Source organism: Bactrocera latifrons, unplaced genomic scaffold (genome assembly GCF_001853355.1).
Source record: "Bactrocera latifrons isolate USDA-ARS-PBARC rearing strain unplaced genomic scaffold, ASM185335v1 scaffold_39, whole genome shotgun sequence".
NCBI lineage: Eukaryota > Metazoa > Arthropoda > Insecta > Diptera > Tephritidae > Bactrocera > Bactrocera latifrons.
Genome location: NW_017537034.1, coordinates 694,920 through 711,405, shown reverse-complemented (window position 1 = coordinate 711,405; position 16,486 = coordinate 694,920). Strand labels below are relative to the sequence as shown.

The 16,486-nt window shown below is 32.0% G+C and overlaps 1 protein-coding gene across 2 annotated transcripts in view; it reads left to right on the top strand.

The window, feature by feature from the left end:
* The window catches only part of LOC108972283 (kinesin-like protein CG14535), a 239,412-nt gene that overhangs the window by 184,283 nt on the left and 38,643 nt on the right, over window positions 1–16,486 (top strand). The gene's annotated exons all lie outside the window — the stretch shown is intronic.

Sequence of the window (16,486 nt, the reverse complement as noted above, 5' to 3'; positions counted from 1 at the left end):
CTATAACTCACGAACGACTTAAAAGAAACGACAATCAATCAAACACGTGTTAGCGCGTGAAATGAGCTTTCCAAAAAGGTATAGCATGACCCGATGTGACGAATAAAACTACAACTACGCGCTTTCAGCGCCAACTAGCGAAAATACCGCAAGACTTTTTTGACAAACTATTATTTGAATTTTACACGTTTATACTCAGTGTTTCTGTCTGAATTCTTTAAGAGGGAGGTAAAGCTTTGTTGCAATAACACAAAAAATGGTATTTAAGGCGACTTAAGAGGAAATGTTTAAGATCAGGTACATTTATTAATGTAATTATAAAAGAAATTAATTAATTACATTGAAAARGCAGGAAGTCAAACAGGCGGCCCGGCTGAACGAACGAAGAAAAAGCACGGTGCTGCAAAGCCAAACCGGGAGATCTGAATGGGATTGTACTAAAGAGGTATACAGTTAGAAGGCCGTAAAAATATTTATTTGGAAAGGAACTAAAGCTGATCTCCGAGATTTTTGTTTCTCAAAACAAAACCTTTTAAAAAAACCTAAACCCCAAAACCTTTTTTAAAAATAAAAAAAATTGACAAATTGGCGGTTTCTCAAAAAAAAAATCGATTTTTGACCAATATGTCTGCTTTAAATTGTTTATAAAAAATTTGTGAGAAAAAATCTTTATTTAGTTACTAAAAAATATATTTGAGAAGCTCGTGTTAAAATTTGAAACTAATAGTTCCAACAGCTTTCGAATAATGTTGGTAACCGACTTTGAAAACAGCTTTTCGAGAAAAACGCGTTTAAAGCATGGAACGCACTTCGAAGCCTTCTGAAACGTCTTTTCAAATTTGCGTGTAACTTCGAAAATATTCACCGAACGATTTGAAATTTTCTGTGTGATTTGTATTATTAAATATATTTGCACCAAAAATTAAAATAAAAAAATCGACTTTTTGAAAATTCGAACAGTATCTAACCCCTTAAGTAAGTACCCAATTAATTCATAAAGAGAAAACCGCCAGAAAATCATCATAAATTTCGGTTTCAGTTTAAATAGAGAACACAAAAATAATTCCCTTCACCGTAGAAAAACCAATTGTTATGACAAGGTTCTATATGCATTATTCGATATTATTGTTGAGTTTTTATTGATTACTATATAAAAGGTAATAAGAAAAATAGTTTGAAAAGTTCACATAGTGTTTCTGTCGATTCGATAAGTGTGAAAATGTATTTTTTATGTGGAGAGGTTTAGATAGAATTAGAACCTTCCTCATAATTATAGATGCATAATACTAAATGCTCTTTTGGGTTGCTAAAACGGAAAGTGGTAGTAAACATATCTTAACATTGGGAAATGTAGGATTTTTTGAGTTGTAGTCAAAGGGTTGTAGGGGTAACCATCATCAATTACTTAAATGACAAAATAGCTGTACGTGATGAACAATTTTTGTGAAATACTTCGCAGACCTCTTAGAATATCAGTGGCAATTTTTCTTTCGGTAGAAAGAAATGTCAAAATCAGGAAACTGCTCAAGGGTAGTTGCAGTTATTATTTTGCGAATTTTGGTGTTTGAATACATTGAATATCTTTAGAAGAAAACACGTATACTGCATTCTTTTTATCTATCCACGAACTTTTCCGACTGAATAATTTATCATTACTGATCTTCAAAAGACTCAGTTTACAATGTTGTTATGATTAAACTGATATTTATAACTACTATAAATAAATTGTGCTTGAACCCTGCGTGTTCTTATATAAAATTTTTCAATATTAAGCAATTTGTAAAACTCAGTCATCGCACGGAAGTTTAGTAATTTCATGACGATTGTATCCACACAATTGAATTACTACTAAACTAACATAAATTCGAATTAATGTCATTATTTTCCATTTCATTTTAGGATTTCTTTTAAAAATTTGAACAATGTGCTAAAAACTTTCGAAACATGTAATCTTGCTATAGTAGCCTCACTGTAGACAAAAAGTCGAATTTAAGTATCTTCCTTCCCCTGCTTTTAATTTGAATATCTTCTTCTCTCTTAATCCTTGCTAAACGAAAAGCGAAAGAAGACACTTAAATTGTATTTTTATTAAGTTTTTGGTCAAAAAAATTTTATTTCTTTTTAATATTTCTGCCAGTAAAATGCTGTCAATTTGTACTAAATAAGTAATTGCTAGATAACAATGGACCGAACAAGAATTTTTTTAATGCAACGCGATACTGCATATGGTTCAACACTACTTCTTATATGATTTCTGCTACAGATCGCCAAGACCTTTTTTAAGAAAAAATCTAAGAAAATAATCTCTTTATTTGGGGTTTTGGAGTATGATAAAAATATATATTTTTCAAAAATTTCTGGTTCTGTGGAGAACTAATAAGTGGCTTTGCCTTACCTTTTCAACTACAAAGAATGAGAATCAGCTCAAAGCTCGTTGTGGAGTAATTTATAAAAATTAGCAGATTTAAATTGAAAACTAATAACTTTTCACTATGAGTATAATCGGTTTCACGCCAAGAAGTGGCTAGTTATTACTACTCGGACAAGCAAGATGTGCGTCAGATCAAATTTTCAAAGACGTCTAGAAATCTGTAAATATATTTATCTGGTAACCTCATCCGAAAATTTGTTGGTCTTTAAAAGTGAAAATCACATTAGAAAAACAGAAAATAAGCTTTATTTAATTTTTGTTAACCGTTTTATCGAAGATATAGAACATTATATTATATTTGTAGAGTATTTACGATAATTTAATGAAATTGTTAATGAATATTTACATAGAAGATTTAGTCATTAATAATCTTTGTCATTTTGATTTAAAATGACAGGTACGAGTGAACGTTAGATAGTTTAAAATGATTCTAGATAATATATTTTATTTGTATACGGATTACAGTATCTAAGGTAAAACACTCACATAATCAATTTTCATAAATTATTTCAGAAATAATTTACGAAAATTTTCCAAGCTGTGCAAAATTCAATATGAGATGTGAAATATTGTTCAGATTTTCGCTTTGGCATTTAAAATTGTATGATCTTACTTGGTACACTCTCCGAAATGTATGCTACGATTTTTTCGTGCTTCTTTCTATGTGTGCTACATAGATTGTTTCGTGCTTTTCGTACATCACATTAAACACCATTAACACATTCATAAATAACTCGAAATTGAAATAACACTTTATTACACAAAAATAACGGTATTCAAGTAGAAGACTTGAGGTAATAAGAAAATAAATGAGCAGAGAAATGTTAGCTATGGCGAATAAATGAGCACAATCACGCCCATTAGGCTAAGGAGTAAATAATTTTCTGCGCAATCAAATCAGCATTATCGTGCGCTTGTGCGCCTAAAAGTAAGCAAAGTCGGAAAAAAACACAGAAGTAAAGAAGTAACAGTACAGTAAAGGAGGTGCAAAAGAGAAATTAATAATACTAAGTAGTAAAAAACGCAAGAAGAAGACATAATTTCATGAAAAACAAATAAATTGAGAAGCCTTCAAAAATTAAAGGTCTGCCAAACATTCAAACCCTTCCGCACATAAGTGACCCAATTTCCGTTGCTTATTTACGAATTTTCCAAACGCAATGTGTATCTACATGCAACAAAACACCGACAATAGTGTTTTAGCTATAAAACAAAATTACAACAACAGCACGCAACTAATAGTTGCTAGAGGCGTGAGCGAGTAACAAAAGGCGTGTGGGAGTCCTAATAGTGGGAGTTGCAGCCAGCAAAAGTCTTTAAGTCTATGGCGGAAAGTACCGTTTGCATGCCACAAATGACTCAATGAACTTAACAGTTCAGCTGGGTTTGATTTAATTGCGATGGCCATGCGATGCGCCGAAAACGAGGTCGTAGTGAAGTGTGGCGGCGGCCGAGCGCAAACAGAGAACTCAAGGAAAATAATAAAATGAAACTAAAATAACAAAAGACAGAAGACAGGGCGGGTAATAAGTCTACAAATACATACATACCAACATTCACATAAACAATGTGGCAGTGTGGCAATGTGGCAATGTCAATGACGCAGCCGACAATAGCAGCAATGACAATGAGTTAAATGAGTATGACAATATGGCAATGACGTTGACAATGTCGCTGACAAGCCTGACGACAAGCCAGCTGCAACGTCATTTTATTTATTTACCTTGGTTTATTAGCCAAAAGCCAACAAGTTGTAGTATACATTTAGGAGCACAAGCAAAGTAATTGTATTTTCTTGCAATTTCACGATTGCTTTTGTTATTGTTGCTAATACTCGAAGTAAACACAAATTTCGGTAATCAAGAAGGCAAGCCCTTTCCCCGCTCAGCATAATTCCACCCCTCTCCTCCCTTAACCGTTTCAACTCTTTGCAATATTAGACAGTTGAGCGCGCAAATGAGCAGCGCAAGCGAAGCTAAGAAATAAAGTAACACAAAAAAATAACAACAACAACAACAACAACAAGTAAATATTATAGCAGTGGCGCATTGGAATGCCACAAACAATTGAATGGCGTAGGCGAATGAAAATCAAAATGGAAATAAATGGCATGAAGTTTTCGGTTAACCGGCGGTCGTGTGGGAGAAAGGATTGCGCTGCCGTGGAGGAGGTGGACGGCAAAACAATTTGCTTGTGTGGAGAACATTGTAAATTAATGAAAAATTCCATGAATGCCGAATGATTTCGGTTGCCATTCGGCGGCCACAAACAATGCCTACGCAGGGCGAAAGTTGTTGCTTGCGAAACCAGCGAGGATGAGAAGCGTGAACTTTTCCGATTTCTCCTCGCTTTGCTTTATTAAAATTGCGTAGTTTTTTGTGGCAATGTGAATGAAAACAATTTTTCAATTGTTGAATTGCCTGAAGTATTCGAAGTATTTGCCGGTGAAGCGAGGCGCGGCGGCTCTAAATTAGTTTTTGGCGAATTTTTATTGAATTATTTATTTGTTTATGGATATTTCACTCGATTAGTTGTAGTGAAAGTTTCTTATAATTTTTTAACTACAGAATTTTCTGCTAAGCAATAAATATTGATATATACTTATTTGTTCGGAAAAGAAAAGGTTTAAGTGTCTTGACTTTGTGAAAGCCTCTAATTATTTGTTTGCCATTTGAATACGTAAAATAATAGAGTTTTTCACAAACTCACTACTATTATTCTAGATCCAAATAGAAAATTTTTGTTAACGTTGTAATTGTGTATGCTTCACAAGCATCTCCAGAATTATATCAAAGAACCTAGTTTCTATGCAAAAGAATATCGGTTACAGGTCGCAAAGAGATAATTACCAAAAAAAAATTTAAATAGTACACTTAATTGCCTTTTTGATAGTTCTGGTCTCTACGACTCTACCCAGCTCCAGAAACCCATATATGCACTACGAAGAATACTAAAGGAATTTGAAAGCATGTAAGCCATTTCGACTGATTCGTATAACTCAGAAAGAAACGTCGCAGACCATATAAAGTATATACGTATATAACTGATCAGCATGATAATCTGAGTCTATTTAGACATGTCCATCTGCCTGTCAGGAGATCTTGAAATATTAAACTGAAATTTTGCGCATTATCTATTCTTACCAAGAAGTTGTCATCTTGTAAGGAATTTTTTGTATTCTTGAAGGGTATTATAGCTTCGGTGCAACCAAAGATAACTTGTATTCTTTCTTGTTTATAATATTTTCATTAAAAAATCTTTACATAGACCCAAAAAAATTTGCTTACGTAAGCTGTAAAGTAATATAAGCGATATTAATAATTTTGAATTTGATATTTCTTACAAGTGGCAACTCTATTTTCAAAAAAATAACAATGAAATAATATATTATACACTTAATTTTAACCTTTTAGATTTTATGAAAAATCATTACTTTTAAAATAGATATTAACTCATTAATTAGCGTTTTATTAAATTTGACTAACCAGGGAACTTTACTGAAAAAGAAGGATATAAAAAATATTATCATAAAAACTATCATTAGCTTGACGTGTTTTCAGGTCAAAAATTGAATGGAGTAGCTTTGTGTAGGTAAGGTATAAAGTTAATTTGATTAGTCTAAAACCAGAAACCATATTTTGACGTACATTTTATAATAACTTTGGAACCTCTCCTTGGGTCCCTGCCAGTCGATAACCCTATACACACATTGTGTGAAAGCTTTTGTGATTTATAAAGTTATACATATTCTTCTTTTTCTTTATTGACCTAAAAACCGCTTACGGGGTTATAGCCGAGTTTACAAGAGCAAGGTTGTTTTTTCCTTTTCATTGGGGAGTTTTTACATAACAAAAAAAAAATTGCTCAAAATTATCAAACTTTAGCCGTTAATATCTTTTAAACGGTTGGGTTTACGAAAAAATCGGGGATACCTTTTTTGTAGAGCATTAAATTTCCTACAAAACCTAAGGAACAAGATATTTTTCCAAATAGCTGGAAGCGATATATAAATTTTTCTATATGATAATAAGAAAAATTAGGACCTTCCCGTTACAATTAAAAATTCCTTCTTGGCGAGGCTACCTTAGAGGTGTCTAGGAACCTATTTTTCAGAGTACCAAACAAAAAAAAATGTTTTTTTTAAATCACCCTAATGTATATTTAAACACCATCCGAAAATTTCTTGGATACGAAATCTTTGATATTATACTTTTGAGAAGCCATTGCCTGATGCATCTCCCACGTGCATTTGTCGGACGGCGGGCAAGATACAGGTCGCAATTTCTATTTGAAAAAAAAATTCAAAGAGATTCATATTTGCTAATAAGTTTGTTTCTAGTTACACTAAGAAAATTCCAAAACTAGTGTAAAATTTTATAACATAAAAAAAAATTTAAAAAGTTGTTTTTGGCCAAAAAATGTTTACTTTATGTTATTTAAAACTATGTTTAAACTGAATTTTTCTTAGTTTTTTTTTTAGCTTAAATAGAAGATAATTTAATGCTAAAGATAATAAACTTCGCCCCAATTCGATACGACCCTTATCCTGCCCGCCAATTAAGAAAAGTCGTAAAAATGAAAAACCGAGAAATCGCGCGTTATAGTTTTTTTTTCATATACCTGCTAGACGTTTAACCATAACTTTTCCTCTAACTTCGACAATATTTCGAGCTCCCGTCTATAAAAAAACAATCGATTTTTTTAAGCTTCTAAAGCAGGCTCCCCCTTAATGTCCGTTATTTTATCTTTCGTTTCCGATGGATTTCAACCTACTATGAATTTCTTTCATTTATTTTTATCATTTTCAAAGTTTTTGCAGCTCTAATATATTCGGAATACGAAAACAAATTAATAAGTCCTTATAACTGCTTATGCAAGTTGCTTGTTCGATTCACTACAGTCTACCAATCGGAAATTAATGTGCATTTTATTTGTATATTATCTTATAATAGTTCAAACTAATTCTAGTTGCTTTTAACGCAGGAATTCCTCAGTCCTAACACAAACATTTCTTCATAAGCTATGCACTTTTCAAATATGTACAAATTTGCTCATACATATATATGGATGTAACATATATTGATAGTAACAGAAATGGGTCAAACTTAAAGCGAAAATAAATAAATCAAATATAAAAGCTTAAACTTTGGAAAAACATGCACAAAAAAACCTATTGTTCGGCAAAAGATGGAAGGAAATGCCTAAATGGAGTAAAGCTATTCAAGTCGTTTCCTTTTTTGAAGTTTTTGTTAATACAAATCTCATTTCTTGTTTGCCGAGGCATTTAGCTTGAAGCAACATGCTTATCAGCTGTCAGATTTCCAACAGCTCTTTCATTTTTCCCAAGTTTTGCTGCGCAGCAATGGAAACTCAATTTACTTGCTTTTACACAAAAGAAAACTTAAATTTTTTCCATTCACCAAAAAGCATGTACTTTTTTACAAACGTTTGTGTGTACGTACATATGTGACATTTGTATGTGTGTATGTGTAAAGGTTTTGCATATTTTACAACACAATCTTCGTTTTATCTGGAGAAAAAAATCGTTTGAAATCTTACTTACTTACAGTTTATCCAACACTAACTTCAGCGCTTGTTGTTGTGCAAATCAGCCGACCTTAACGGACTGCTATCAGCTAAAGCGCATATTACAACTACAAAACAACATAAAATTGAAATGTTGTTGCCAACAACAAACAACTTACACATAACTGTATATAAGCTTTTTCTTTGTTGATTTTATTTCACGAAATTTGTTCTTTTTTGTTCGCCACTGTGCACCTGACCGACCTCATGTCAGCAGCAGTAGCGGCATCCGCCAGCAACAACATTTATAAGAACGCCAACGAACCTTTCATTCGTAGCTGCTCGTCCATGCCTGGAAGGAAGTCTTTAGTTGTACTTTGTTACCTTTAAGAGGCAGCTCATGTGTGCGCAATCCTTATGTGTTCTTGTGTTTGATATTTGGTAGGCAATGGCGCCCAGGCTCTAGTGTGTAGTATGCTTGTTGGTTATATTGATGGTAGTATGAAAGGGAATTTTGGGTACTAGTTGTTTGCGCACATGTATATGCTCTTTTTACTTAAGATCCAAATATGCTCAAATCTTGATTTCTAAATCTATTGGCCTTAAAAATTTTGCTGTGAGAGAACTCTGAAGTTCTGCTTTGGACTAAATATGTTCTTTGAAGTTCCCATTAATTTCCAAAACAATGAAATACTTGTAATACTAGAAATTCTAACTAAACTCTTTTAATCATTTTTCATATAAATTTATTAAAACAATTTAGGCATAAATGGCAACTGTCCGCAGATTAATATTCTATTTTAACAATTTTATACAAATTTATACATTTTGCATTTTATACGTAGACTCGTAGTTATTCATTATTATTTAAGGAAAAAACATTTTTTTTTAAAGAAATTCATTTCGTGCTTACATTTATTGAAAATATTTTGAAGATTAATTTTTTTTTTTTTTAATAATTAAATTTTTTTCCTATATTCCTCCCATTAGCTTCTTAGTAGTCTTCTCCTTAATTTGTCTGCTTGATGAAAACCACTTTTTCGAAATTTTTTTTTCGAAACATTTTAGTATTCGATGGCAGCTTTGTTCATTAAAAACTTTATTTAATTTTTTTTTTAATAAATAATCTTTATGTGTCCGAAAAAAATATTTATTTTAACTTAATTTTGTTTTCATAATACTATATTTCCTAAAAGTGGCAAATCTATTTAAAAGAGAATAAACGCGGGAACAACCTTGTTTTATTAGAAATTGCTACCAAATTAAAATAAAATTTTATATAATATACTGTTATAGAAAATTATTACCTTGCATATAAATGACAACTTTGGTTCAAAAAATTTTAAAAAAATATAAAAATATATCCATTGTTTATTGTTTTGGTTGTATAGTTAAATCTAAAGTTTGGTTAGGTTTCTTTTAAAAATATTCACTTTTATAATATTAGGCAATAATTTTTATAATAATATTTTAATATTTTTTTCTTTTTTTTTCGATTTTTATAGCGTTAAGTACAATATTTGTAATATATATCATTATTTTTACTGCAAAAAAAAATTATTATTATTTTATTATGTAATATCTACTATACTATATAATTGATGCTAGTTGGCGACCCTTCCAAAATTAACTATGAAAAAATCTTTTTGAAAACTGGATTATGGTCATCATAACTATGTATTTTAGAAATTATGGAATATGCTCATCGTAGATTTTAATTTTATGAAGTATATAATAGAACCTAATTGGCAACCCTACTAAAAAAATTAGACTTCTTGGAATGGAAAATATATATATCTATGAAGCAAACAAAAATACTTTTTTTTTTTAAAAATGCACTGTGCTATGTGCTTCAGAAAGTATATAGCTCAAGCTAGTTGGCAACCCTACTGAAAAAAATAAAAAATCAGAATAGTTACAAATAAAAAAATATTTTGTGCGAAATGGATTGTGCTCATCTTACATTTTTATTTTAAGAAGTATATAATTTGTGCTAGTCAGCAACCATCCTCAAAAAAAATCAGATTTTTATATTGATATAATGCAAATATTTCCAATGATATTTCTCGTATCCGTTTTAATATTTCGAAGTACCTCTTATAAACCTGTCTCTTATACACATCTAGATGTGTATAAGAGACAGCCACATGGTTCGTCGCCAACGAAATTCTTTGAATAATTTTTATTTTTTTATTTACTTTATTATAGTATTTACGAGATTACAATATTTCAACCCAGTTTCATGAAAGCTTTGAAGCTGTTCCATACTTTTTCACTTCCAAAGTTCATATGGTGTTTAATGAGTTTTTTTTAAACAAATAATTACACAATAATATAAAAATCTTTATGAATTTCATTCGATCCTTTTATATGATATATGTATGCACATATAACATAAAATATTATGAACTTGAAATCATAATAAGCTTTGTAGAGCTTTCAACTTTTCCTTCGTTTTACATTTCATCATACACCCTTTCTGCACTTTATTTATCGAGTTGTATGAGATAACATACTTAAAATTGGCCAATCGCATTAAATTCTATTGTTGTTGTACAAATACTCGTACGTGTGTAACTTGTTAGATATATTATACTTATAAACTTTTACTCATTTTATGTAGTATTTCTCTTTATTACATTTTATACTTTAGCTCGGTGCCTTCAAATCTAGTCTGACCCCATTTTCCGCACTCATTTACTGCTCAAAATGTTTACTTTCCTACAAAAGCACCTGCCAGATTCCTTTTCAAATCAGCGTTTGCCGCAAAAACGATTATGTGCTTTATTTGCCGGAATGAGTGTTGCACACACACCTTTTGCACAGTATTTGAAGACGAATTCTTATTTTTTCTACTTATGGACAGAAAAGAAAACTACTGATGTATTATTTGCCAGCGGCGCTATTTTTTATAACCAATATAGCTACTTATGTGACCTTTTGTAATGCCTTTGTATGTTTCGTCGATTTTTTCCTGCCTATTTACCTTTTTCTTGTTATACACTTTTATGCTTTTTTCTTCCCTTTTTTCATGCCTTTTTCCTCCCTTTTTCTTTTTTTTTCTTTTTTACTTTTTTTCTTTACTTCAAATAGTGATTGCACTCGAACTTGTTTCCTACATTCGCATATGTTTGTGTAAATCCTGTGTGTTTTGTATTTTTTTGCTTCATAAAAAAGGTTGGCAACGCATAAAGCATATGCGTGCCTGAAAAGTTTATGGCTATTTAAATAGTAGTGAAAACAAAATGCGGGTGTCCATTTACCTTTTAGTGCGGAAAATTGCTTCAATTGCCATTTCTTTTGTGTCCTTTTTTGCTGCTGTCAACTTTGCTCTCAGTTTGTTGATCCTAACGGTGTATCCTTTTTACTGATTTGCTTTTTGCTTGGATTTTCGTTTTTCCTTGCGCAAACCGTCAAGGGTTTAAGGTAAATATAGTAATTTAGTTGAACAATTTAAATTTTCCAAGTGTTGTTTTTGATCTGAAGTGTTGACCCAGTTTGGGTTGAGAACGTTTTAATCAGTGTTTCTCTTTCTAAATTACTTTCTAAATTATTATTTAAACTGAAATTGTATAATATATAAACTGGAAAGGTAAAATTTCCCCTGAAATATTAATATTGTCCTGAAATATTTATTTTAATTAATTTTAATACACAAATGATAAATAAAAACATTTTTTTCTCATTTCTTTCAGGTAAACGCTTTTTGACATAAATATGTATAATTGAGTCCCTGGTAAGACTTTTAGTATAATTTAATATATAGAGAAAATTTATAAATTTGTTTAGGAAAAATTACGGTCAGATGAAGCCAAATATTATGTATTCTCGTAGTTTTTAAAACTTAAAAGCACACCGTGGACAAAAAATAGTAAGACGTTTTAATTTAAACTTCGCGAAAAAAATCCACGTCCAGGACAGCCACTAGCATCAACTGATGATCAAAGCGTTAATAAAATAAGGGAATTGGTGGTCGAGAATTTACGACCAAAGGTCAGGGAGCTTACTGCCATCGCTCGAATATCGTCAGGATCAGTGAAAACCATTTTGTAAGTTCATTTGGGCCTAAAAATAGTGAAAGCAGAATATTTTGTTTATTAAAATATCTCACATGTTTGCGATTACATATATTGTTATATAATATGAGCTGATTTTGACCTATTTTTTTTTTTTTTAATTTTTCGCGTCAAATCAAATTTCACTTAATTTGAATTTGATCTAAAATATAAATTCTTTATTTATTCTTTCAAATCAATTTCATACCTACCCTTCAAAGTAGTCCACGTCCGAAGCAGTCGGTATAGTATTTTTCCGTTATGGCCTTCAAAATCTTCTTCGATTCAATATTTACTCATACCTCCTCAGTCGTATCAAACGGATTACCCCGCATTGACCTTTTGAGTTTGCTGAATAGCAAGAAGTCTCAAGTATCCAAATCAAGCGAATACATTGGTTGTCGAGACGTAATGATTTTGAGACACCACAAATGCGATCTTCAAAATGGTTTAGGCTGAACCAAATAATATTCTAACACTATTTGTGAGATCTTTGTCAGCCTACGATTTTTAAGTACCAAATCTCCAATTTTTTGGGCGTGGTCATCGTCAACCTTATGGTTGATGGTCGTCCAGAACGAGGTTCGTCTTGAACGTTTTCTTGGCGCACTTGGAACTCGTTGTATCACTTATAAACGTCCTAGTTTAAACTCCAGAGGCCTTCTGCAACACTTTCAACGTGTCAGCAAACAAAATTGATGTAAGTTCTATGCTGAACAAAATCGACCGTTGTTAAAATCGAAAAATTAACTGTTGATTGTTTACAAACTCGGAGGTAATTAAACCCTTCACAAACCGGCGCTTGGTACAGACAGTCCTAGCAATCTAGACAAAAAATTAACCTGCTTTCTGATACCCAATTAATAGTCACAGATCTTATTGGCATTTTTGGAGTATGGGAAGGAACAGTGAAAATCTTTTTAATAGATCATTTGGGGCTAAGAAAAGTGAAATCACGATTGGTTTCAAATTCACTCAATGTTTTCGAAACACAGCGTCTCATTAACGGCTGTGAAACAATTCTTTCCGGCTGTCAGGATGTCATGAAACATATTATTACTGCCGATCAGTCTTGGATATGGTATATGCTGACGACTTGGAAGCAGACGATGAATATCGTAGCAAAGTTGAGCTGAAGTCGAAAAAATCACGTCAAAGCAGAACAAAAATCAAGGTTATCTTAAAAGTTTTCTTCGATTATTGAGGTGCGTTGCATCCCAAATTCTTTCCGTCCGACAAAAGTGTCAACAAATAATAACATTTGAGTGCTATGTGTCGTTTACGCGAAGTTATTTGTAAAAAGAGGCAGAAATAATGGCAGACCCAGACATCTCTGGGTTAGCTGCATGTGACTTCTAGCTATTCAGCAAACTCTAAACGAGCGCTCAATTGAGGCCATTAAAAGTGAATCGCTATGCGCTTTGAAAGATAATTCGGAAATTGACTTTAACAACTGTTTCGAGGATTGAAAAAAACGTTGGCATAAGTGTCTTTGGGCCAAGTGAGATTACTTTGAGGGGGACGTCATAGATTATTGTAGAATAAATTATGAACAAAGTCTTACTCATTTTTGCCCACAGTACAGTTGCCCGTTAACATTTTGCCGAGTGTTTATTGACGAAATATTTTATTTAGTAAATAAAGGGAAAAACTGGCATTTACTTTGAAAGTCAGTTATACCTTTGAGAAAATACATTTGATCCCGTAATCGATTTCCAGGAGAACTTTCAAGTGCCTAGCAGAAAAGCTATCAAAAACCAAAGCAAGCAAAAAAAAAAACAAAATAATATTATTTCAAAATGTTTATTTTGCAAAATAGCGACTTCGAAAAAAATAACTTTGTGTAAAAAAATTTACACTTCAGAGAGGCTAAATTATGTATTAAATTATTATCAAAAATCTGATTATTTCAATCCACACCTGACAAATATATCTAAGATGGACGTGCGAAAATTTCAGTTTCAGCAGTTCAGCGGTTTCGAAGAAAGTTTCTACACCGTCTTTGAAAACAATTAAATTCTTACAAAAACACTGATATCTCCGAACTATGTATTTGCTGGATCCACTTCGAAATTTTGAATAATACTTTCAACTATACTTACTTAAATTCGATATATACCCGAAAAAAACTTAGTTTTTGCAATTCAAATACAAACTAGTAAGATTTCTTAAACTTTCAGCGCTCTAACAATTCACCAGAGGTCGCTGTTGTGCAGCAGTTGAGTTGAGTAGTAAAGGTTGATATATTTTAATCTATATAATATAAGTCGCATAATGTTGCTTAGGGTATTATATAATGTATAGCTCTTTTTTTTAATTATTGATATGACTACTTATTTACAATTTTTGATCTCTTAAAAAAAATTAATACTTTGAAACCATCCTCTTGCATAATATTCATATTATTTTCTCTTTTTTCCACTAAACTTAGCATTCAATACAAAAAATATTTTTCAAAACAATTTCAAAACCTCGCAAAATATTATATACAACCCAACATTTTATTGAAATACCTATTAATTTTGCCGTTTATTTTTCGTAATTTCGAGTCAACATTTTAAACATTGCAAACAACAACATCGCAACTACCTGCATATTTATGCACTTTATAAGTATCCACATCAAACACTCAAAAATCCATTAAAATGTTTTTGCCAAAATGCCAACACTCAAAATTTCGTTGCATACTTTTAGTATGAACACAAGTGAAAACATTGCAGCAAAATGAAAATCACAAAAATTCTTAATGCAACACGGCAGCACTGCAACATTTAAAACTTTTTGAGTGCACTGCACTCCACTCGTGCCACAAAAATTTGCAGCGCCACAGCAATTTTATTAGCGCGAAATTGCAATTAAATTTGCACCGAAAAAAAATTCCGCTGAAAATTCAAAAAAGCGAAAAAAAATATTTTATAACGGTTATGTGGCAAAAAATTCAGCTTGTGAGCAATCAGTGGCATGCAAATATTGCTGCAGATCATCCCTATAAATATTTTCAAGGCTTATCTGTGTAATGCAGTAAATGTATTATGTTTACGGCGGCAAATAACGGGTTGTACGTGGAGTATACTCAAATAAAAAAAAAATCGGTAACGGATGCTGTGGCAGAAGCCACTTCAAACCCATTTTCAGTGGATCTGGAGAGTGTTTAAACTCTCTGTTAAAGTTTGTACCTTTGCGCCTATATGTAGGCTTCCCGCTGTAGGCACTATAAACTGTACATCAGAGCAAACCCTGCGGGAAAAGTGTGAGATTGAAAACTATCGCTATTTTTAAAAACAAAGAAATTGATAGTATGGTTCGGAACCAAAGAAAGGAGGCTGTAAAGGTTTTTTTTAGTACACGATCGACTTTATAGTATATTCCCGAACCCCTATCCACGCATATTACTTTCTTCGTGGGACTATTTTATTAAAAATTCTCTTCTGGAACACTTTTTTGTCTTTCCAACCATTTCCATTATCATTTCATGTTTTGGTTGCTTTTAAGCGAAGACGACCTGCTCATCCTACCATTTCCTATAGGTTCCTCGCAAACTCTTTGTGAGAAATGCACTGAGCTGTGTTACCGAATGCGCGTATTAACACGTTTGAGCCATTAAAGTAAATACGAGCGTGTAGCAACCATAGAGTAGCGGAAATTCGAAGCTCATGTTGCAACAAATTTATTTAATTTGCTTGTTTTCACACTTTTTGTGGCGCCGCAGCACTGATAGCCCTACTTTCGCATCTCTCCTGGTATTTTTTTGTGCTTTGCACTTATGTGGCCTGTTATAATTGCTATTAATTTTTTTTCTTCGTTTTTCGTCGGTCGGTAAATATTCATGCTACGGCCAACCAAAGCTGCTTTTATGATGTAACTTTTCAACAGCTTTTAGCTGAGAGCTTATAAAATATAGATTAACACCTGCTGAAGCAAAGTTTCTGTTGTAAATTTGTAGGCGTATACGACCTGCGATATATAGACTATGTATATTATATAATGCATATAAAATTATGGTAAAAGTGCGAGTTGAAGAGAAACGGTATTATGAGGTAGTGACCATGCCTTTTCATCCAATTAATTTCCTAGAATAAGCAAAAAACATCAAAAAGTGCACCTGTTTTGCAGCGCTGCTACCATTACGGTTGGAATTATTTCCTTTTTAATTTAAGAATATTTATCACCTAGATTGTATTCAAAATTCATCTTAAAACTGTACTGAAAATTAAATTGGGTTCTTATTGAAGCACACGACATATATTTCCTTTCTGAAAACTCTTTTTAATTAGTAATTATGTTTCACCCCACAACGACCTCAAGAGATTTATATCCCACCATTTATGAATATTGTGTATGTAACTGATTTAAGGTATTACTAACTTGCGGTCTAACGTCTATTCATTGTATGCTACATACGACTATTATGTCTCAACAAGTTATACGTGCTTGAATTTCTTGACCTTCTTTTCGTTTAATTCTCTCACTACCA